This window comes from Solanum dulcamara, chromosome 8 (assembly GCF_947179165.1).
Source record: "Solanum dulcamara chromosome 8, daSolDulc1.2, whole genome shotgun sequence".
NCBI classification, from domain to species: domain Eukaryota; kingdom Viridiplantae; phylum Streptophyta; class Magnoliopsida; order Solanales; family Solanaceae; genus Solanum; species Solanum dulcamara.
In genome coordinates, this window is record NC_077244.1 from 64,589,625 (window position 1) to 64,616,218 (window position 26,594).

General features: G+C 32.1%; 1 long non-coding RNA gene across 1 annotated transcript; it reads right to left on the reverse strand.

The window, feature by feature from the left end:
- Positions 1–19,018: 19,018 nt before the first annotated feature.
- On the reverse strand, positions 19,019–19,538 carry LOC129900995 (uncharacterized). Its single transcript, XR_008769737.1, has 2 exons — positions 19,416–19,538; positions 19,019–19,270 (listed from the first exon to the last, which is right to left on the reverse strand). It is a non-coding gene; the product is annotated as an uncharacterized LOC129900995 (long non-coding RNA).
- Between the last annotated feature and the right edge of the window lie 7,056 nt (positions 19,539–26,594).

The window sequence follows — 26,594 nt, forward strand, 5'->3', positions numbered from 1 at the left end:
TTCTAATGCATTACGGCCACATGTCCAAGTCATCATGAGTTAGATTGTAATTTATTCACAATAATTTAGAGGTAGATCTTCCAACATAAACTGAAAACACTTTATCACTTAAATAAATCTCACAAAATAAAATTAAGAACATCAAATGTCAACCATGATATCTAACTCAACAACACCATTATTACAAAAGTAAAACAATGGCCACAAAAAAACAAGAGCTATGAAAGATCATCGAACAAGGACTGGATCTCAATGAACCGTGACTGCAAAGGATTCGTAGACTCTAGTTTATTAGCTGAATGAGTATTGCTCGTACCTCATCGAGCAATCAACAAATTCGACTTGACCTCCAATACTACCATCACAAGTAGTCATCAAATATCCTCTTGCAAGCCTTACACAAGTATCACAATCTGACTTTTCAACATTTGAACTACAAGTAGCATGTCCATAAGCTAAAGCATCATTAGGATAAGGAGATGTTATGTAATAATCATAACCTTGTTTTGGTGTCTCATTACTCAATTCTATAAGAACATAAAACAAACTATCTGCAAATGGGCCATTTTTGTCATACATTTCACCATTGCATGTATGGTCCAATAATTTAGACTCTGGAAATTCACTTCTCACAAAGCAATTAAAGTACCCCATGATTAAAACTATAATTAGGAATGTGGTTAGCACTCTAATTCTCATAATTGAACTCATAGCTATATGTATATATCTTCTATTGCTTTTGTGTTACAAATTATTGAGTTTAGTTCTTAATGTCTTTTTGTTTAAATAGATTAATCCATCCATTGATTTCTCCACCAATGAAAATTAAGTATTATATATTTTTGTTCTAACATTCTTATTGTAATTTTATATTATATAGAATATATATTTATATAGATGTTGCTGGCAAAAGGCGGCTGCTATTCTTTGCTTTGATATAAATCCTAATGCTTAGTATAATTCTTGCAAAGGGAGGAATATTCATTAAAAGAAAGATCCATTAAAAGCAATTGATGATTAATATGTAGGGGTGTTCACGGATCGGTTTGGATCGGTTATTGGTCAAAATTAAAACTAAATCAATTTAATCGATTTTAAAATTATTAAAACCAAACCAAATAAAATATACATCCACCGGTTTGGTTGTTATCGGTTTAGGATTGGTTTGGTTCGGTTATTCGGTTATTAACCATACATAAAAATAAAATTAAAAAACGATTCATTCAAAAGAGAAAAAAAGACAATAATTCATTCAATTTTTTTTGTCTTTGTGCCATCTTAGATCTTATAATTCTTATACTAGAACTTTAATTATTTTAACTTTTTGTTTATATTGTTAGCTAATCCAATGTACTAAACAACATAAACTTACTAAATAATGCACAAACTAATGATATGGTTGTACAAATAAAAGAAGCATCATACTTTACTATTTTCAATTAGTGTGCTGCACTTTTGCATAAAAAAGTGTTCATAAAGAATAATATATTATGTATATATAATTATAAAAAAATATGTATATAATTTATCGGTTTTGTTCAATTATTTCTTCAGTTTTTTTGAACTAAACCAACCATTATATGTTTTAAAAAATGTAAGCCAAACTGAACCAAACCAAATAAAAAATTGGTTTATTTGATTAGATTGGTTTGGTTTTTTTATTTGAATCGGTTTTTATCCAAACCGCGAACACCCCTAATTAATAGTACTGGACAAATATTGTAATTAAGGTTAATTAAAATTTAAAGTTATTCTAATCATTTGAAATTATTGGGTTCTAAATTAATAATTAATATATATTCAATGAATTTCTTAATACAAATATAGGGTTTGAACCAAAGCTACTGAATTCAGCCGAACCCATAATTGAAAGTTTAGCTTCGCCCCTACTTTAGATACTCCATAGTGTGCATTCGTTTTTCCTTTTTTTTTGTTATTTAGTTTGGTTTTTTGATTTTCAAACATGATTACTGTTCCTTCCGTCTCAATTTATGTGAAGGTATTTAACTAGGTATGGAATTTAATAAAGAAAGAAAGACTTATGAAACTTATAATCAACTCAACAAGCCATAAAAAAGTGTTATAAATCATTTCATTAAGGGGTAAAATGAGAAGTTTAAACTTACATCCTCCTTTCTAAATGTGAAAAGATCGATCATTTGACAATCATAACTCTAGATTAAGACATGAAAATCTTTAAAATCTTAATGTAACTTGAAATATAGGGATTTCAGATTATGTTTCTAGAGTTAGCACCAACACCATTTAAACTCCATGAGACATTCGAGAGTACTTCAAAATATGTTGTCAAACTCTGTGGGGAAAGAATAATGTAGATAAGTTAATTCAAACTCTAAATTTTTTTAACCCAACTATTGAATGCAAGGGCATTTTCGAACCAAACTATCAACTAGGGACATTTTTATCGATTTCACATAATTTAAGGATATTTTTTATCCTTTTCTATTAATTAAATCATCACAAAATCATTTCTACATAGAATTCGAAAAGTTCTCTTCGAACCAATTCCACACACTGAAACAAACAAAAAATAAAAAGAAAATGAAACATCAAAAAAAAAACTGAATGTTGAAATAACTTGATTGATGCTTGGACAAGCCAACTTCATGAGAGTGATATATAATATCTCTTCAACATCTCCATGTCTTTCATTCTCTCTAGAATCTCCTTCAGCTTTGGACAATCATAGATACCAAAATCTTTAATATGAGGCATGGCACTTGTGGCTAAATGCAATCTTTCAAGGTTCTCAAGACGATCAAGACTAAGGGACTTCAGTTGACTGAAGTTATTATTGCAGATTATTTCTTTTCCTTCATAAGCTCTAAGCAAAATGAGATCCCTTAGGTTTGGCAACCTTCCCAAAATAGGCGTCGGATCTTTCATAAGTTCCAATTCCCGACAAGCTTTCATTTCTAGATCAGATGACCGAGAAGACGAAGAAATATTATTATTCTGAGTCGATTGTTCATCATTTTCATCAATGATCATATCATCACTTTCATATTCAGTGAATATTTCATCACTGCTTTGATTTGCATGCAAAAAATTATGTAATATGGCACAAACAACTACTATTTTCACCTGCAAGTCTTGGTTATAATTCTTCATGCCTTGTTGTATTCTGAATCTACATTTTCACGCATCAAATATTCTTTCAATTACATTACGCAAGAGGCATATCTATAGTTAAATAGCTCTTTGTCATTCTTAGGCTGTCTTTCACTTCTCATGTTTTTCAAATGATATCGCACTCCTTTATATGGAGCTAGAAATCCTTTTGTGCATGTTTCGAAGACCAGCGTTAATAATATATTATTTTTCTACAAAAATTTAAAAAATATAATTCAGATCATACTTATGCTTCTTCTTGATTTCTTTCTTTCTAAATGTAACGACTTGCTCCCGTCGTTAAGGATAGGCCAATGGAGAAGAATTTTAGGCCAGAAAACTTCGGATAGTAACTTCGGAAAATTTGAGCGTAGACCAGACTAGGATAAATTCTGAGTCATGTGAGGTCTAGGGTGATCACGTGAACGATGGGAGATCAAATTCATAATTTGATCTGACAGCTGATAGCCAAGGTAATACAGAGCATTTACAACTTTACGAAATCCTATTCGGGCGAGTAAAACTTCGGGTAGTAACTTCGGAAAATTTGAGCGTAGACCAGACTAGGATAAATTCTGAGTCATGTGAGGTCTAGGGTGATCACGTGAACGATGGGAGATCAAATTCATAATTTGATCTGACAGCTGATAGCCAAGGTAATACAGAGCATTTACAACTTTGCGAAATCCTATTCGGGCGAGTAAAACTCCCGAAATCAAAATTTGCGTGAGGCGTATATTTTAATACGTCTTTGAAAGGGGGGTGTTGTGAAATAGGAGCTTGGAGCACAAACTCCGAGCTCTCTGTTCCCGCATATCCCGTCAGAGTGGGATTATTCCTGCCAGAGCAGGATTTATCCCGCCAGAGCGGAACAGTCACGACTTAAGTCATGAAAAAGACTAGAAATAATCTTTTTTGCAACATTTAGTTTCTAAAAACCCAAGAGGCGATCTAAGACAATTTTCATTGATTTTTCATTGACTTCCACGCTTAAGGTAAGGTTTTTACTCCCTAGATTCATACTTTGATTCTTAGAAACTAGAAGTATGGGTGATAATCATTGGGAAAGGGTTTGAACTGAAAAACCTATGGTGGAAAATAGTCATAGGATAAGGTTAAGATCATGTGTTTGGCCTAGGGAATAAAGTTATGTTGTATTTCTTAATATTTAGGCCATTATATTGATTCTTGATATGTATTTAATATTTATAGACTAAAAACGAGAAGAACAAACTCGGAAAGGGAAGGCTATAAAGTTGTAAGGTTCTGAAAGCTTGAGTTTGAGGTAGGTGATGGTCTAGTTTCCCGTATGTGTTTCATATACTTGTTAAATTGCTTCATGATATGCATGCGTGTATATAAATAAGGAAATATGTTAGATCCTGTGTAAAATGATCACTTGTTGTAAACATTGAATGTTCTTGTGATTGTGATATCTTAGGATCGGGTGTCACGTTATGACACATAATTTAGATTGAATATCATGTTCTGACACGTATTTGGATCGGGTGTCATGTTCCGACATAAATTTGATTATTTATAGGTCCCTTGAGAGGACCCTTGCGTAAAATTATAGCATGTGAAAAACATTGAGTTGTGATATTGAGATGTGGTTGACTTATTCTGTATATGTATATGCCTATTGTGTTGAAATTTACTTGTCTATGATCCACTTACTAGCTAACCGCATGATGCTACTAGTACACCGTTGTTTTTGTGTACTGATACTATTATTGATTTGCCTTTTTATTGAGTATAGGGCATATTCAGCCGGTTGCAGAGAGACCTAGGTTAGAAGATTAGCAAGTTGTTCAAAGTCCAAGGGTGAGCTATTCTGTCATGTTGTCGTGGATTTTTCTATCTATCTCAGTCCTTCTTTCGGGACTTGGATGTTCAAATAATATTTTTATTTATTTATTTGTTTCTATTTGGAGTTGTACTCCTGTTCTAGACTTGTTAGTTTGAGTTTTGGTACGACGACTTCCAGTTCCTAGGTTGTGTTTACTTCCGCACTTCATTGTTATTAACCTAGTTGGTTGAGTTTGTGGGAACTCAACATTATTTTTGGTTTTTTTCTTCTTCCGCAAGTTTTTAACTATTATCTCCTAGAGTCGGATAAGTTGGCTGTAGAAATGGTTTTCCTACTAAAATAAGTGTTATGGGTGCTAGTCATGGTGAGTTGGAATTGTTATGTCGAAAAATGGACTAGAGTTTAAAATCAACTTCAACTTTTATAAAGAAAAAATCAATTTTAGTAAAAGAGGAGTCGCCACTTAATTTTTTAAAGAAATTAAGAAAACTTAATTTAAAAGACTCTAACAGATTTAAGTCTTACAAATTTAGAGAAAAAGGTACGAGGTTCATATTACTATTTTAAGAAGGTTTTAGCACTTAAAATAGCCGCTAACATGCGGTTGTCCAACGATTTGAAAATTACTTGACTAACTTTGGAAAAATGTGTTTTAACAATAATTAAAGTATTAAACAATTTGAAAGAAATATAAATTTTAAAATATTTTTAGATCATTTATAAGAGTAATAGATTTGCTAAAAAATGATTAAATAAAAAAAGATAATTAAATGAATTAATTAAATTAAACAAACGAACTTAAAAATGGTTTCTCTTTAAGGGATTTAATTAGGTTAAACTAAACAATTAATGTTAGAATTAACACAGGATAAATAAATATTATTAACTAAAAAAATATATAAAAAAATAAAAAATTAAAGACAATAGAAATTAGTGATACGTAGATGAAAATAATTTAGTTTTTAACATTTAAACTACCCCAAATATAGATCAATGAAAATATTTTAGAATAGACAGGATAAAATATTTATATATATTCATATTCTTCGGATCAGTGCCGGCTTATTAATCGAAAGACAAAATATAGTTTTTGTCGTTTTTCTGCTCGGGTCGATTTCCATCATTTCCGAAGGGCCTAACTACCCCTACCCCTCCTATGTTCATTTGTTATTATAATCCTAAAGCGATCTAAAAGAAATAAAAACTAACGTCCTAAAGCGTGTCTATCGACCCAACTTAATGTCCAAGAGGCATTGGATATACTATTAGGGTAGGTTTTAGACCAAAGAAAATATAGGCGTCCTAATTGGACACATCGTCAAACAAAATAGATAGGACAAGCAATTAGCACATAAAATCTCAAATAAGCCTCTAGATTAATTAATTAATTAGCATGCTTGAAAACACAGATAAGTCGTGAAGGTCATAATAATTATGTGTATGCATATAATCAGACGTAGGTATTGTAAAATATAAAACTTGAATAAGATAGACAATAAATTTCATTATTTTAAATATATGAAGGCAATGTTAATTACAAAGGCGATTGTAATAAAGAAGGCATGCTTGATAATTTTAGTTATTAACTAATAGTGTTTATAAATCCTATTAATATGATTTTAGTTAATAACATGCTGAAGATTTATTAAAATACTATAGATATGGTTTCTAAATGAAATGAAAATTTATTAAAATGTAGACATGGCCTCAAAATGGAATAATACGATAAATATTTGTTAGAATCTTATAGACATGATTTTTATACATAATATCATGATAAACATTTATTGAAATTTTATAGGCATAGTTTGGATATAAAAATAATTATTAAAATTCTATTGGTGTGATTCCTAAATAAAATATCAAAGAAAAATCTTTCAAGCTAGGGATTATTTCATATTAAAACTACCTAATAATATTTTGCCAATATTTATTACATCCATATAACGAGCTTAAAAAATATTTAGCAAGGCCCATAATATTATAAATACTTAAATATTCATCAAATCCTATAGACATGATTTGCTATATGATATTTAACATAAAATCTTATGCACATGATTTTCAAATGACTAGCATGTTAAAAATATTAGTTAAAATATTTAAACATGATATAATTAAAATTGTAAATCCTATGAACATGATGTCTACACAAAATGGCATTTAAATCTAAATATGATTATTACTACATTTCAAAATTATTTAGTAGATCCTACATATATAATGTCTAAATAGTTAATATGATAAAGCTATTATTTAAAACTATATTCATGATTTTAGGCTTAAAATACAAGTTATAATGTAGAAATATTATCAAAGTAATTATTTAATGAGATTTGTCATAAACAAATATAAGACATAAAATAGACAAATTATTTTTTAAACATATATGATGATAAATAATATTTAACAAATTATTTTTAGATCATTTTTTATTTTATTATTTTTTTATTAAAGCAAACCTCTTGTAAAAAATAAAATTTTCGTATCGTGAATAAATGAACTTAAGCATGGGGAAATGAGTAGTATAACTAATTTCACATATATTCAAGCACACATAAATTTAAGATGAACTAAAAATAAATCACTAAAGCAAGTAGCAAGTATATTCCCTCCCCATGTATTCTTCCCCCTTTTATTATATAAAGAGTTTAGTATTACATGCCAAAATAATTAAGAAAAAATAATACAAAAATAGAAATAATAGGACAGGAACTAAAACTATTTGAATCTTGTTCCAAATGAACATCTTCATGTCTTGCATTTGAAATCCAAATCCTGCTAAACCATAAAAAATACAAGCGATATACAAATATATAGAGGTACATCATGATTATGTAATTTTACCACAACAAAGCAAACAAACAAAGCAAGAACACATTTTAAAATAATAAACCAATATATAAAGGGAATTGGTACTAACCTGGATACGATTAATATGAATTTATTAATATGCCAACAGAAAGTGATAGCACTATTCGAGATCCAAACAAGTCGAAGTAGCAAAGAGGCAGCAGAAAGAACTTAAAAGCACTAAGTATTTTTGTTAAAAAAAAAACCTTTTGTGTTGTAATGAATATTAGATGTAAAAAATGAAAAGTAGAAAATTATTTTTTCTTCTCTGTTTTTCGTCCCTTTTCTCTCTGTCTGTTCTGTGTTTGTTCTTATACTGATAACTCTGAAGGGCCATGAAGTCAAAAGACAACCGGCCACATTTCAAATTCAAACCAAATAAGTCATAAATTATTTCAAAGAAAATGGCAAGGTTTTCAAGATTTTGTCAAAAGCAAATCAATCCACCTCTGCTTTTCCAGATTTGATTCCAAATTATATTCAAAAAGGATGTTTTCAAAAGTCAAAAGTTATGGCCAGAGGGACCCGCTATCAATAATGTAGAAAAATTATGTAAATCACTTTAGAGAAAATAATTAATTATAGACAACATCATGCTCATAATTTAACAAGCAATTAAAAAAAAAATAATGCTAACCAAAGAAAGTATGTAATGCATAATGAGACGAGTAAAAGTTAAATAAGGTAACAACAAATCCAGTTAGAACATTAAGTATGTAAACCTAAGCAAACAAAGAATTAGTCATAATCATAATATTTAAAATACAAGACTAAGAAGATTATAGTAATTAATTTAGAGCTCACCGAACTTGAAGAGTAATTACTTAACTAATCAAGTTGTATCATAATTGAACTAAATGCATAATTCAATCTAATTTCGACAAACTGTTAAATTCAATCAAGAAAAATGAAGTATGACAAAGATCTACAAATAACCAATTCTTTATGTAACTTATTCAAAATGCCCAGACAACAACAAAATCTAATAACACCAAATCATAAAAAATATTAAATTAACATAAGTAACAAGCAAATTTGAATTCCACATATGTTTAAGAAATATGTTCGGAATCATAAAACAAAGACAAATAGTATTTACTGTTTACCAAATCAATGCATTATCGCAAAGTATTGAAGTTGTGCCCAGAATTAAATCAAACAATTGAGCACTCCAACCATGGTAATTTTAAAATTACATGTCAAACCTTAATATTTACATATGCAAGCAGTTTAAACATAGCAATAAGAACATAAGCCGCATTAAAACACACTTTAATAAGATGTAAGTCTAGGAACACATAGACATCAATGATCTTCAAAATCATCAAGAACTTAAAAGATGAAGTGAAGCATACCTGGGACGGATCTTGTAGATCCGTCTTTGAAACAATTAGATCCCAAAATATATAGGCCCAAATACCAAGCTTTGAAGGGTCGTCGTTGGTTTACAGGTTGTCGCCGCTGCTGCGCGTCTCTTGAAGGTCTGCTGTCCGCCGTTGCAGCTGTTGATGGTTCGCTGCTGCTGCAGCTGAAGGAGCTGCTGTCCATCGTTGGTGGAGCTGGTGGCAGAGGCGGGCTGCTGCACGTCGTCGCCGCTTCTGTTGGTTGCTGCTCGTCGATGGTGCGGCGGCGTGAGGCTGACGACAAAAGAGAGAAGAAGAGAGTAGCATGAGAGAGAGAGAGGGAAAGCGTGGGAGATGAGGGACAGGCGGCGGCTATGGTTGTCTTCTTCTCCTTTGGAGAAGATGACCCAAAAAAATGAAGAAAGAGAAAAACCTTTTGGGTTTTGTAATTAGAAATGGGGGATGCAATCTTAACCGTTGATTAATTTGGATGAGCGGTTGGGATTGGATCTTTGTATTTGATAAAGATGAGATGGATGGTTGTGATTTAAAGGTGGATTTAAGATTTTAAATTGGATTATATATGCATTTAATTTAGAGAAAAGACTATTTAGAATAAAAATAGAGAAAAATTGAATAGATTTCTATCTAATTAATAATTATAATATATCATAAATTTTATTTAAGTAGTGGTATATATATATAACATGCGTATGTATATACGAAAATGTGTGCGTGATTAATATAAAATTATATAATAAATTTCATTAAATAATAATTTCAATGTACATGTATAAAATGTATTAAAATAGATATGCAATATAATAAGTAAATTATAAAATAAATTTAGTTAAGAAATATTTTTTATATAGACAAAATACGCACGTACATAATATACGCTAAATAGATGCGTTAAAATATTCGAACATATGAGGTTCGTTATTAAAAAAAATAAAAATAGTAAAGATAATAGTTATAATATTAATAAATAGTAAAAATATTATAAATCACTAACGTAAAAATATATATGTTTTATTGGATAAAATTAAATATAAATTATTTATTTAATAAAGAAATAATTTTGAAAAATTGTTTATTTATTAAAATAGCAATTCGAAAAGTAGTTGTGAGTGGTCAAAATTGGGTGTCAACAGCTGTCCCTTTCTTTGGATATGATTGATAAAAGAGATCGTGGACAAAGAAAATTGACAAATCCAATTTTGGCCGACCACATTTCATCTTTTTAAAAGGGGTTGATACGGATTTTGGAATTATGGTTAGACCCCGAAATAACCACACGCCTTCCGATAGAAATGTGGTTTACTGTGGTGGAAGTCGTTCCTCAGCTCATGCCCTATGAGCCTGATATTCCTCTTCGGATTGTGTCCAGTTCGTAGCTACAGAAAGATTCCACATTGGGCTGCATCCTTTTTGATGTCGTTTGCACACTTTCATTCTTTTTATATGTTAAAAATCTCAATTGATCCATTGGTAGGATACAAAATGCGTGTCCATCGATAGGATGAATGAAGCTGATCCATCGGTAGGATATGATGCATGTCCATTGGTAGGACGAATAAAGATGATCCATCGGTAGGATATTTGCATGTCCATTGATAGGACGAATGAAGATCCATTGGTAGGATATGTTGGTCCATCGATAGGACGGATGATGATCCATTGAAAGGATACTAGGCAAAATAAATGCAAGTCCATCGGTAGGACGAATGAAGATCCATTGGTAGGATATGTTGGTCCATCGATAGGACAAATAAAGATCCATTGGTAGGATATATGCAATGACCTTCTTGACAATGAATATGTATTGACCCTCTTAGCAATGAATATACAATGGCCATCTTGGAAAATGAAAATGCAATGCTCTTTTGGTAATGAATATGCAATGGCCCTCTTAGCAAATGAAAATGCAATGGCCCTCTTGGCAAATGAAAATGCAATGGCCCTCTTGGCAATGATATGCAATGGCCCTCTTGGCAAATGAAAATGCAATGGCCCTCTTGGCAAATGAAAATGCAATGGACCTCTTGGCAAATGATATTACCACCTCCGGTAATATAATACGAATAATGAAATATGAATGACCCTCTTGGCAATGATATGCAATGGCCCTCTTGGCAATGATATGCAATGGCCCTTTTGGCAATGATATGCAATGGCCCTCTTGGCAATGATATGCAATGGAAATGAAAATGGCCCTCTTGGCAAATGATATTACCATCTCCGGTAATATAATATGAATAAAAGAAAATATGAATGGCCCTCTTGGCAAATGATATTACCACCTCCGGTAATATAATATGAATAAAATGAAATATGAATGGCCCTCTTGGCAATGATATGCAATGGCCCTCTTGGCAATGATATGCAATGGCCCTTTTGGCAATGATATGCAATGACCCTCTTGGCAAATGAATGCAATGACCCTCTTGAAAATGATAATGCAATGTCATCCTCTTGGATGATTTGACAACTTTTTTTTTTCTTTTTTTTTTTTGAAAAACTCGTGTTCATGGGAACTCATGTCTTTGATAGAAGTTATACGAGGCCTCGGTGGCTCGCATCTTGAATTCGAGTTCGCTCCATTCTAGCAATGTTGGAGATCATTTGAAGTTGACTTCGAACTTCTGACAATTCTTGATGGAATTTTTGGAATCTTCCTCAAAAATTCTTTCCAGTTAGATCTCTTGATAAATCTCGAGCTGCTGAAAAAAGAATTTTGACGTTCTTGTGGAATTTTTGAGATTTTCTCAAAAATTCTGTCCCAGTTGCATATATTAACATGATCTTCAATCTTAACTTGCTAGAGATAGTATCTTTTTCTGAATTTTTGATATCTTCTCAAAAATTCTGTCCCAGTTTTCATTATAAGGGAGAAATGAAAATCTTACAAGGAACATGACCGAGCCATTGTGGCGCCTACATATCCTGTTGGTGCAGGAATCAGGTCAAATGTAGTTCCAATTCTCTGGATAATGAATGCTGCAAAATCTGAGACAAGATAATCAGTAGACACATGTGTAATATGAGCATAATGACATGGAAAACTGTATTACTTACAACATTTCTAGCTTAAAAACACGAGATATTCCACCCATTTGATATGGATGATTCAATGAAGTAAAACATGCATTTCACATCAATGGGATTAGCCTAATGTTACATTATTTAGAGCAAACTATCCACTTTCAAAGGACAAATGCAAGAGTTTTTTTTTTTTTAAGTGAATGTAAAGAGATAGTCAAATTTTGACTACAATTGGTATCAACAGTTAGGAATGCATAGAAATATTTCTCATTTCCTTTCTTATAACTGAGATTGACTTCAAGGTAATTCCTATAGCTTCAAGTAGTACCTCAAACATACTTAAGTGTCGACAAGATTTTTTTTCATCCTGCTTCCAACAAAGGCTTAGAATTATACCAATCATCATGTTTCAAGTGCCCTCACAATAAAGAAAGTTCTATTTCGCACATATATGAAGTGTTTGATTTGAGAACATTTTACAAAGTGCACTCACACTCTCAAGAAAGTTCAACGCATGCAACTGTGATACCAAATGCTTGGCCTGCATGTAAGTCTCCACTAATGTGAGAATATTTGGAATGAGATCATATAGGGCTTGTTTATTGGTTTGTAATGTAGGCTTAGGGAACGGGTGGGATATTAATTTGGGATAAAAGTGAATTAATATCTCCTTGAGCATCACACTGAATTTATGCTTTTGATGATTGATACGCCTTTGACGTCTAATCCTCTTTCTTTTGTCTCAACTTCTTCGAGTCTTTATTTGATAGAGTTTTTCCTCTTTTCACCTCTTTCTTTTGTCTTGACTTCTTTGAGTCCTTAGTTGTTAGAGCTTTTCTCTTTTCGTTCTTTTTTGAGGTTTCTCCTTTTTTGTTGGAGTAGTTTCCTTTTTGTCTTACATCGACCTTGTAGGAGGTTTTTTTTTTTTTTTATGAGAAAGTCGTCTTTGCTTTCTTGACTTTGAAGACTTTACGTCTTTTGCCTTTGGCAATTTCAAAGTTGGATCTTCTCCTATAATTTGCATGTTTTTGGTGCGCTCAAGGAGGTTGGGCCAAGAGAGGAATAGTGCATGTAAGCACTCAGAAGGGAAAGGGCTAAGATGTGGTATTCCAAAGAAAAGGTTTTAGGCTCAAAGTGGGAAAACTAGGGATTAATGTTATTTGGTAGGCTTTGAAAGGCACAATCGGGTCAAAAAAGGCCTACAATCCTTTCTCAAACCAAACATAACTCAGGATTTCGCCTCAACAAACATATCAGGCCAAGTTCTAGATCAACAGTGCGATGCAATTGAATTTTAATCTAAAGCTCACCACACAATGCACATGAAGCCATGAGGTTGGTTATATTCTTACCTTGAATGCCCGCAAGAGAATTTTCAAGCATCACAAAAGTACGAATGAAAGATACCAACAGAAGCTATGGTTTACCACAAAGCCAATCATTTTCATCATACCAAATATTTCGCATGCTCCTAACTGTATTCGTTCCAATCAAGAAGATATGACACTTAACATATGTACACAATTTATTATTTTATTTATTTTCTATTTTTTTAATCATTTTTTTTTTGAAAAAAGAAATACCGAACCCAAGAAGGGCTGCCTACGTATCTCATCGAGATGAGAATCAGGTGTGCGTAGTTCTTGCAGATATGATATATAAAATAATTTAGAGCTTTAGACAAACTTGGTGTGGTCTTCCAATGTTAATATTTTCTGTGGAGATGCTGCAGCGTGCTTTATAACCTCCCTTGGTCGGAATGTTGTGGCTTCCAACTTCATTACTCCTGAATCGACTTTGGAAAGGTCAATGATGTCATTTATTAGTTGAAGAACCAAATCTTCTGAAGACAATATTACATTCACAAGCTAACGATGTTCCTTATCCAATTTTATGGTAGAAAAAATCTCGATCATATTGATCACTCCTGACAAAAGGATCTAATCTAATGAGACATGGTTGCAAGCATTTGTTTTTCTCGCATAGTTTTCTCTGTTAAGTTCAGTCTCCTTGGCTTTCTGTACAACTATCTCTTCTTGCAATTTTGCCATTTTTTTTCTCTTTTCCTTATCTGATCAGTTATCTCCATTCTATGTAATTTACACCAATTGTCTCTCCTGCCTTACTGAACACGGGTTCAACATATATTAGAGAATTCTTTGACCCAAATAATCCCTTCTTTGCCGATATTCCCCTTTCCAAAACCTCTCATTTGAAGTCTCGAGATTCCTTTACATCAGTACTAGTAAAATCTTTACATTTATTTATTGATGATGTCCTCTTCATGCAGACTTGACAAACAATTGTAGATAACATAACTCATTGTCCTGGTGACGGGTAATAACGGGTGCATTTTGGAGGACAAATTGTACGAAATTATCTGCTCTTTTTAGAATCTGGGATAATTCTTCTACTGGAAAGGATTGTCTTTCAATGTTTTCTATGCTTTCCTATAATTTCTCAATTAGTATTTGCATCCTGTTGAACACTTGTTTCCAATAATTTGTCCAAATATTTAGCTCTCTGCTTTCAGTATTTTATGCTGTCATACTCAGTATCTATTTCTTGTTTATCTTGAATTTTTACATCATTTTTTAGGAGACTCTTGGAATATGTATCTCTTTAATTCTTCATCTAATATAGACGTTGGATGTTTATCACCCTATATCTTTCTTCCTCAAATTGATACTTCTCCAATAAATCTAATTTCTTGAGCTCTGGTTATTGTTGTTGTGTTTTTCTTGAGGATTGTCTCTTATGATTTGAATTCTTCCAACTATTCAAAGAATCATACATTGTTATAACCATCCCCGACTATTGTCGGGGACAGTTTTCCTGCAAAGATATGAGAAAAGTGTGAAAGCGGGGCCATTCTATAAAAAAATAAGTAACAAGATATAAGAGTAAGATTTCATAGTCAAAGACTCCCCCGATTTATCTTTCAGGCTGTGTATTGGTGTCTTGTGAAATTTAATGTCATCGGTATTTCCCATGAACTCTTTGTCCCGTGATCCCCTCTCTTGAAATAATGTCGTCTCTTCTATGTACAAAGAAAACTTCTTAGTTAGGGAGAGGGAATTGACCTCCAAATTGAGATTCTTTCATTTATCGCATGATGTCCTTTGATAACAGCCCCTACAAAGAAAGAAACAACTTTGTTGAACCCTCGATCTTTGAGAAGTAAGCAAGTTTGTTTTCCGACATAAATTAGTCTTTCCCTGAAAAAGAAAAATAACTCAAAAGCCAAAGTATTAGTCTGTGCTTGTAATAATTAATGCAAAATATCACATAATTCTAAACACATAAATGTTGCTTTGTTTTAAGACAAATTAATCTATGGGTGAAGAAAGAGTAAACGGACAAAAATTAATTTTATGATAAATGTGTGAGAAAAGTTGACTTGTGAATCACAGATTTTTTTTTTGCGTTTCAACTTTTGTACCCTTGTTTTTCTTAGATGCAGAAAAAGTTCTCAATTTCTTTGAAAGAATGAGAAAAACTGAAAACTTCAGAAACAGGGATCGAGCCTTGAAAGACTGCCTACGTATCTCACAAAGGAGAATTCAGGTCCTACGTAGTTCGACCACTTCATTTTTTTTTTGTCGAGATGAGAAAGCAAAGTTTATGATTTGAGTGTAAAGTTCGAATTTTGTTGGGAAATTAAAGACTCATTGAATATTTGGATGCACTATCGATAGTGACTCGATATTTATGCCTATGAGGCTCTAAAAAAAATCTAAAAGAGTGGACTAGCATGTCTCCAAATAAAGCAACATATTTACAAAACAGTTATAGCATATAGCACACAAACAATTATTGCGCATCCTAAATAGATATGTGACCTTTTTGTGCCAAAGGTAGGCCTAACGATTTGAAGGATGTATTACGTCATTTGAAACATTCCATTGTCCCCAAACTTATATTTATACAAATATTATGAATAATTTGAATGGGGATACATAAATGGAAAAAAGGGATATAAATAGTCAGTCCCACGCAGGGGAACAATCCTAACTAAGCCTTCGTGGAAAATCCTTCTTTCTTGATTTCTTGACATCTCCGAACGCCAACGCCTTTTGGATGAAGTGTTATTTACTGAAGGTCCTTCTTTGACTAGACTAAGCTACAAAAAAAAACTTCCAGCCCCGAGGGACAATGGTTTGCCAAACCGCGTATAAAACCTTCAAATTTAAACATATAGGTATGCTTGTCCATTTAGGCCAAGGGCCGTTTTGAACTTAAGGTGGTCTTTCTAATGGGCCAATATGCCTTGGGTATTGGGTCGTCTTAGGCCAATGCACTAAATTAGGGATTTGGCTTTGCTCCACGCTAGATTGACTAAGAGTGACTTTTGCAAGACTGGTAACCCAAGCGGACAACTCAGGCTGGAACTTACGACAACCATTGGACGCATGGCGTATCAATAAATTGTCGATCGTTTCCGAAAAGGATTAAGTATAAAAAGTCCGACTGCGGTACCGCAAAATCGTTCTTTAATATACTATACATTAAATAGGAAAAATGCTATGAAATGCAAATAACAATTTAATATATAAATTAAACACATAATTGCACAATTAAGAAAAACAAAAATTACTAATTATTACAAACCCAAATAGTTAGTCAAATAAACAATCAAATCTAATGGTTAGAACCTAATTAGTCCCCAGCGGAGTCGCCATTTCTGTTATGTCGAAAAATGGACTAGAGTTTAAAATCAACTTCAACTTTTATAAAGAAAAAATCAATTTTAGTAAAAGAGGAGTCGCCACTTAATTTTTTAAAAAAATTAAGAAAACTTAATTTAAAAGACTCTAACAGATTTAAGTCTTACAAATTTAGAGAAAAAGGTACGAGGTTCATATTACTATTTTAAGAAGGTTTTAGCACTTAAAATAGCCGCTAACATGCGGTTGTCCAACGATTTGAAAATTACTTGACTAACTTTGGAAAAATGTGTTTTAACAATAATTAAAGTATTAAACAATTTGAAAGAAATATAAATTTTAAAATATTTTTAGATCATTTATAAGAGTAATAGATTTGCTAAAAAATGATTAAATAAAAAAAGATAATTAAATGAATTAATTAAATTAAACAAACGAACTTAAAAATGGTTTCTCTTTAAGGGATTTAATTAGGTTAAACTAAACAATTAATGTTAGAATTAACACAGGATAAATAAATATTATTAACTAAAAAAATATATAAAAAAATAAAAAATTAAAGACAATAGAAATTAGTGATACGTAGATGAAAATAATTTAGTTTTTAACATTTAAACTACCCCAAATATAGATCAATGAAAATATTTTAGAATAGACAGGATAAAATATTTATATATATTCATATTCTTCGGATCAGTGCCGGCTTATTAATCGAAAGACAAAATATAGTTTTTGTCGTTTTTCTGCTCGGGTCGATTTCCATCATTTCCGAAGGGCCTAACTACCCCTACCCCTCCTATGTTCATTTGTTATTATAATCCTAAAGCGATCTAAAAGAAATAAAAACTAACGTCCTAAAGCGTGTCTATCGACCCAACTTAATGTCCAAGAGGCATTGGATATACTATTAGGGTAGGTTTTAGACCAAAGAAAATATAGGCGTCCTAATTGGACACATCGTCAAACAAAATAGATAGGACAAGCAATTAGCACATAAAATCTCAAATAAGCCTCTAGATTAATTAATTAATTAGCATGCTTGAAAACACAGATAAGTCGTGAAGGTCATAATAATTATGTGTATGCATATAATCAGACGTAGGTATTGTAAAATATAAAACTTGAATAAGATAGACAATAAATTTCATTATTTTAAATATATGAAGGCAATGTTAATTACAAAGGCGATTGTAATAAAGAAGGCATGCTTGATAATTTTAGTTATTAACTAATAGTGTTTATAAATCCTATTAATATGATTTTAGTTAATAACATGCTGAAGATTTATTAAAATACTATAGATATGGTTTCTAAATGAAATGAAAATTTATTAAAATGTAGACATGGCCTCAAAATGGAATAATACGATAAATATTTGTTAGAATCTTATAGACATGATTTTTATACATAATATCATGATAAACATTTATTGAAATTTTATAGGCATAGTTTGGATATAAAAATAATTATTAAAATTCTATTGGTGTGATTCCTAAATAAAATATCAAAGAAAAATCTTTCAAGCTAGGGATTATTTCATATTAAAACTACCTAATAATATTTTGCCAATATTTATTACATCCATATAACGAGCTTAAAAAATATTTAGCAAGGCCCATAATATTATAAATACTTAAATATTCATCAAATCCTATAGACATGATTTGCTATATGATATTTAACATAAAATCTTATGCACATGATTTTCAAATGACTAGCATGTTAAAAATATTAGTTAAAATATTTAAACATGATATAATTAAAATTGTAAATCCTATGAACATGATGTCTACACAAAATGGCATTTAAATCTAAATATGATTATTACTACATTTCAAAATTATTTAGTAGATCCTACATATATAATGTCTAAATAGTTAATATGATAAAGCTATTATTTAAAACTATATTCATGATTTTAGGCTTAAAATACAAGTTATAATGTAGAAATATTATCAAAGTAATTATTTAATGAGATTTGTCATAAACAAATATAAGACATAAAATAGACAAATTATTTTTTAAACATATATGATGATAAATAATATTTAACAAATTATTTTTAGATCATTTTTTATTTTATTATTTTTTTATTAAAGCAAACCTCTTGTAAAAAATAAAATTTTCGTATCGTGAATAAATGAACTTAAGCATGGGGAAATGAGTAGTATAACTAATTTCACATATATTCAAGCACACATAAATTTAAGATGAACTAAAAATAAATCACTAAAGCAAGTAGCAAGTATATTCCCTCCCCATGTATTCTTCCCCCTTTTATTATATAAAGAGTTTAGTATTACATGCCAAAATAATTAAGAAAAAATAATACAAAAATAGAAATAATAGGACAGGAACTAAAACTATTTGAATCTTGTTCCAAATGAACATCTTCATGTCTTGCATTTGAAATCCAAATCCTGCTAAACCATAAAAAATACAAGCGATATACAAATATATAGAGGTACATCATGATTATGTAATTTTACCACAACAAAGCAAACAAACAAAGCAAGAACACATTTTAAAATAATAAACCAATATATAAAGGGAATTGGTACTAACCTGGATACGATTAATATGAATTTATTAATATGCCAACGGAAAGTGATAGCACTATTCGAGATCCAAACAAGTCGAAGTAGCAAAGAGGCAGCAGAAAGAACTTAAAAGCACTAAGTATTTTTGTTAAAAAAAAAACCTTTTGTGTTGTAATGAATATTAGATGTAAAAAATGAAAAGTAGAAAATTATTTTTTCTTCTCTGTTTTTCGTCCCTTTTCTCTCTGTCTGTTCTGTGTTTGTTCTTATACTGATAACTCTGAAGGGCCATGAAGTCAAAAGACAACCGGCCACATTTCAAATTCAAACCAAATAAGTCATAAATTATTTCAAAGAAAATGGCAAGGTTTTCAAGATTTTGTCAAAAGCAAATCAATCCACCTCTGCTTTTCCAGATTTGATTCCAAATTATATTCAAAAAGGATGTTTTCAAAAGTCAAAAGTTATGGCCAGAGGGACCCGCTATCAATAATGTAGAAAAATTATGTAAATCACTTTAGAGAAAATAATTAATTATAGACAACATCATGCTCATAATTTAACAAGCAATTAAAAAAAAAATAATGCTAACCAAAGAAAGTATGTAATGCATAATGAGACGAGTAAAAGTTAAATAAGGTAACAACAAATCCAGTTAGAACATTAAGTATGTAAACCTAAGCAAACAAAGAATTAGTCATAATCATAATATTTAAAATACAAGACTAAGAAGATTATAGTAATTAATTTAGAGCTCACCGAACTTGAAGAGTAATTACTTAACTAATCAAGTTGTATCATAATTGAACTAAATGCATAATTCAATCTAATTTCGACAAACTGTTAAATTCAATCAAGAAAAATGAAGTATGACAAAGATCTACAAATAACCAATTCTTTATGTAACTTATTCAAAATGCCCAGACAACAACAAAATCTAATAACACCAAATCATAAAAAATATTAAATTAACATAAGTAACAAGCAAATTTGAATTCCACATATGTTTAAGAAATATGTTCGGAATCATAAAACAAAGACAAATAGTATTTACTGTTTACCAAATCAATGCATTATCGCAAAGTATTGAAGTTGTGCCCAGAATTAAATCAAACAATTGAGCACTCCAACCATGGTAATTTTAAAATTACATGTCAAACCTTAATATTTACATATGCAAGCAGTTTAAACATAGCAATAAGAACATAAGCCGCATTAAAACACACTTTAATAAGATGTAAGTCTAGGAACACATAGACATCAATGATCTTCAAAATCATCAAGAACTTAAAAGATGAAGTGAAGCATACCTGGGACGGATCTTGTAGATCCGTCTTTGAAACAATTAGATCCCAAAATATATAGGCCCAAATACCAAGCTTTGAAGGGTCGTCGTTGGTTTACAGGTTGTCGCCGCTGCTGCGCGTCTCTTGAAGGTCTGCTGTCCGCCGTTGCAGCTGTTGATGGTTCGCTGCTGCTGCAGCTGAAGGAGCTGCTGTCCATCGTTGGTGGAGCTGGTGGCAGAGGCGGGCTGCTGCACGTCGTCGCCGCTTCTGTTGGTTGCTGCTCGTCGATGGTGCGGCGGCGTGAGGCTGACGACAAAAGAGAGAAGAAGAGAGTAGCATGAGAGAGAGAGAGGGAAAGCGTGGGAGATGAGGGACAGGCGGCGGCTATGGTTGTCTTCTTCTCCTTTGGAGAAGATGACCCAAAAAAATGAAGAAAGAGAAAAACCTTTTGGGTTTTGTAATTAGAAATGGGGGATGCAATCTTAACCGTTGATTAATTTGGATGAGCGGTTGGGATTGGATCTTTGTATTTGATAAAGATGAGATGGATGGTTGTGATTTAAAGGTGGATTTAAGATTTTAAATTGGATTATATATGCATTTAATTTAGAGAAAAGACTATTTAGAATAAAAATAGAGAAAAATTGAATAGATTTCTATCTAATTAATAATTATAATATATCATAAATTTTATTTAAGTAGTGGTATATATATATAACATGCGTATGTATATACGAAAATGTGTGCGTGATTAATATAAAATTATATAATAAATTTCATTAAATAATAATTTCAATGTACATGTATAAAATGTATTAAAATAGATATGCAATATAATAAGTAAATTATAAAATAAATTTAGTTAAGAAATATTTTTTATATAGACAAAATACGCACGTACATAATATACGCTAAATAGATGCGTTAAAATATTCGAACATATGAGGTTCGTTATTAAAAAAAATAAAAATAGTAAAGATAATAGTTATAATATTAATAAATAGTAAAAATATTATAAATCACTAACGTAAAAATATATATGTTTTATTGGATAAAATTAAATATAAATTATTTATTTAATAAAGAAATAATTTTGAAAAATTGTTTATTTATTAAAATAGCAATTCGAAAAGTAGTTGTGAGTGGTCAAAATTGGGTGTCAACAGGAATTATGACAAAGTTAGTATCAGAGCCTAGATTTATTAATCTCGTCGTACCAAAATGAGTCTAATAGAGTCTTACGGGATGGTACAGAGATGTCTGTATTTTTTTTGAGAGGCTACAGGAATTTAGGAAAAGTTTGACTATCTTCCTTCTTTTGTGTTATAACTTGATTCCAATCGAAATTGGTATCTAATTGCTTTCACTTTCTTATCTGCAGATGGTTAACACGCGTTACAATAGTGTCAATCCAGTAGCTTTAATTGAGCCCGAAGAGGAGCCAGCCATTCAAGGGCGTGGCAGAGGGAGAGACAGGAGAGGTAGACAAGGCAGGGGCATAGATAGGGCAGCACCTGCCAAAGTAAGGGTCCCTATTGAGGAGGTCCTGGCAGGTGAGTCCCCTTCGACTCCCCAGAATGAGTTTGAGGGAGAGGTAGAAGCTGAAGAGGAGCAGCAACAGGTAGGACAAGAGGAGGGTGCCCAAGTTGAGGCTGCTGGCATTCCCTCTATGAATCCAATCTTGGCCCAACAGATTATGGCATTCCTGAGTGGGCTAGTTGGCACTAGCGCCATCCCCACCAGCTCTTGTTGATCGTCTAATTATTGTCGTAGTTCAGCCAAAAGATGTAGTGTTAGGAACATATGCATTCTTCATGCCCCTAATGGGTCCTGTGATGACTGGTATTGAGCATGGCATGCTCACCAAATTCTTCAAGCTCAAACCTCTAGTTTTCCAGGGTACTAAAAATAATGATGCCTACGAGTTTATTCTGGATTGTTATGAGAGGCTACACAAACTGGGCGTAGTGTATTAGTACGAAGTAGAGTTTGTGACTTTCTTGCTGTAAGGAGAGGCTAAGCAGCGGTAGAGGGCCTATGTAGAGTGTTGTTCGCTTGTGTTGCCCCACTCACTTGGGCCTAGTTTCATGCTCTTTTTTTAGAGAAGTATGTGCCCTGCACTTTGAGGGAAATGAAAAAAGATGAGTTTATGGCCCTTGAGCAAGGAGGGTTATCAGTGGCTGCTTGACTCAGCTGATCACTACTGATGAGGAGAGAATCAGGTTGTTTATGAAGGGGTTGGACCTCGAGTTGCAGGTACTCTCTATTCATATGACTTTGTTTGGCAGGAGTTTCAACGAAATCACAGACTTTGTTAAGAAAGTTGAAGGTGTGAGGAATGATGGACAAGCCAAAGCTTTGTCTAAAAGACCTAAGAGTGCAGGTAACTTTTAGGGATCCTATTCCAGAGGGTCAGGCAGGTCGGTGATTGTTGCCCGGCCAATTCAGTCAGCACTGTCCGCTTTCACTAGCAATTTTTCAAGTACTTCATAGTAGTACCAAGCCCATGAGGGTCAGGGAGCATCATTCTCAGGTAGCCGTCTGTCTTTTACTTATGATTGTTTAACTGTGGAGAATCGGGCCATATACGGAGGGAGTGCCCTCACCCCGCAAGACAGTTTTAGCACCACAGCAGGCCGGAGCAGTGGTCCTAGCAGTTGGAGGGAAAAGTAGCAAAGGAAGTCCACAAAGTGGGCGAGGAGGAAATTTTAGGAGACGTGGGGGGCGAGGTAGTAGTGCAGATCAAGGAGCAGTCCATCCAGGCACAGAGGTTTAGGGCCAGAAAACTTCGAGTAGTAACTTTGGAAAATTTGAGCCTAGGCCAGAATTGAATGAATTTTGAGTCAGGTGAGGTCTAGGGTGATAACATGAATGATGGGAGGTAAAATTCATAATTTTATTAGATAGGATGATAGACAAGGTGATACGGAGCATTTACGGCTTCGTAGAATTGCATTCGGGCGAGTAAAACTCCCAAAATCGAAGTTTGTGTGAGGGGTATATTTTAATAAGTCTTTGAAAGGGGTGTGTTGTGAAATGGGGGTTTGGAGAATAAACTCCAAGCTCTTTGTTCTCGTATATCCCGCTAGAGAAGGATTATACCCGCTAGAGTGGTTCCGTCAAAGTGGGATCTATCCTGCCAGAGCGGGACAATCGCGACTTAAGTCGTAAAAAAAGACCAGAAATGGTCTTTTCTGCAACATTCAGTTTCTAAAACCCCAATAGGCGACCTAGGGCAATTTTCATTGATTTTCCATGGATTTCCATGCTTAAGGTAAGGTTTTTACTCCCTAGATTCATATTTTGATTCTTAGAAACTAGAAGTATGAATGTTAATCATTAGGCAAGGGTTTGAACTGAAAATCTATAGTGGAAAATAGCCCTAGAGTAAGTTTAGGATCATGAGTTTGGCCTAGAGAATGAATTTGTGTTATATTTCTTGATAGCTAGGTCATTGTATTGATCTTTGATATGTATATAATGTTTATAGACCAAGAACGAGAAGAACGAACCAGGAAAGGGAAGGCTATTGCGTTGTAAGGTTCTGAAAGGTTGAATTTGAGGTAGGTGATGGTCTAGTTTCCCGTATGTGTTTCATATACTTGTTAAATTGCTTCATGATATGCATATGTGTATATAAATAAGGAAACATGTTAGATCCTATGTAAAATGATCACTTGTTGGCTTGTTATTGTAATGAACTTATTCTTGGTGGTATAAATATTGTAAACATTGAATGTTCTTGTGATTGTGATATCTTGGGATCGGGTGTCACGTTACGACACATAATTTAGATCGGGTATCACGTTCCGACACGTATTTGGATCGAGTGTCACGTTCTGACATATACTTGGATTGAGTGTCACGTTCCGACATAAATTTGATTGTTTATAAGTCCTTTGAGAGGACCCTTGCGTGAAATTATAGCATGTGAAAAATATTGAGATGTGGTTGACTTATTCTGTATATGTATATGCCTATTGTGTTGAAATTTACTTGTCTATGATCCGCTTACTGGCTAACCGCATGATCCTACCAGTACACCATTGTTTTTGTGTACTGATATTACTCTTGCTTTGCCTTTTTGTTGAGTACAGGGCATATTCAGCCGGTTGCAGAGAGACCTAGGTTAGAAAATTAGCAAGTTGTTCAAAGTCCAAGGGTGAGCTATTTTGTCATGCTGTCGTGGATTTTTCTATCTATCTCAGTCCTTCTTTTGGGACTCGGATGTTCAGATAATGTTTCTGTTTATTTATCTATTTCTATTTGGAGTTGTACTCCTGCTCTAGACTTGTTAGTTCGAGTTTTGGTATGACGACTTTCAGTTTCTAGAATGTGTTTACTTCCGCATTTCATTGTTATTAACCTAGTTGGCCGAGTTTATGGGAACTCAATATTATTTCTGGTTTATTTCTACTTCCGCAAGTATTTAACTATTATCTCCTAGAGTCTGATTAGTTGGTTGTAGAAATGGTTCTCCCACTGAAATAAGTATTGTGGGTGCCAGTCACGTTGGGTTGGGGTCGTGACACTAAAATACTATCAAAAACGAAATTACTAATTTACATACCATGTGGTGGACATTGTTTATAGATAAGTTTTATTTAAGAGGGTAGATGGACATTCTTTATAAATGTATAGTAGAAAGGAATAGTTCGGTTATTTATTAATAAATAAAAATATTATTTAATGGTGTTGATTGACCACATTAATGGAGTAAGTTGGTAGATAAATATTAGTTGAAATAAATAAATAATAGTTTTTTTATAAAATATAAAAGTTTGGGATATTTTTAAATTTTTAAAACTTCTCAAGTTCCCAAGTTCTAGTTTTTCTAAAACTTGAAAACTTGGGATGCTTGTCAAATATATTACCCAAGTGATGGTAAATTATATGAACAAACACTAATTTCCAAAAAAAATTCAAGTGTTTCTCAAAAATTATTTGGAGCCAAAAATTATATGTGTTGTACAATGGTCCACCCAATTAATGATATTGATTAAGGAGTTGAAGCAAATGGTAATGAGTAGAGAAATTGAGAATTGAAGAAGTTAAAGTTGACTAGGAAGAAGTAATTGCCTTTTGTGAACAAGAAGAAGGAGGTGAATAATAATTGTGAATGTCGATATCTAATGCGGTAATTAAATATGATGATTTGTAATTGTTGTCGAAATACGAATAAACTAGACTTAACCACTTAGGTCATTTAATTATTTTCATGTTTAGGAGTTTTTTTTATATATATATATAGGATTTGTCCTAATTTTCTATCATAATTAGAATTAATTTATTTGGTGAAAAAGTAACTACTTCTTTTATAAATATTCACGTGCATACATTACTACATGTACATGATTTTTAACACTATATATACATGATATGCACGTTGTCATCACTTTTTGGTGTAATTACATTGTCTATTTTAATTTGTTTGATCTATTTTAATTTAACACGCAGATTAAGAAAATAACGAAAAACTTTTAAATATTGTGATGATTAAATTAAAGATATGTCAAATATATTGAAATGCCAATCTTGTGGTCTTAAATAGATATAACATTTATATTCGATTTATATATAACTTTATTGATTAACGTGGGACATACATGCAAAACACGTACATTAAATTAGTAGTTAAAAAAAAAAAAGAATACAGTTGATCTTGTTGAATTTTCATAGATCAAGAACATTAGCGGAAATATAATTTTATCCAAGGAATTCAAAAATAATAATAATAGTAGAAATGCATGTGGTTAACAATAATTAAATCAATCTATGTCCTAAGAGAATTCAAATTCCTTTTATCATTGAGCTGATCACCTTTGGATCATGTCCACCTAAGAGAATTTAGTACCACTATTGGTTCATGCTTTGGATCTTGGCCAACTAGTATATCTAAATAATAATCATAAATATAT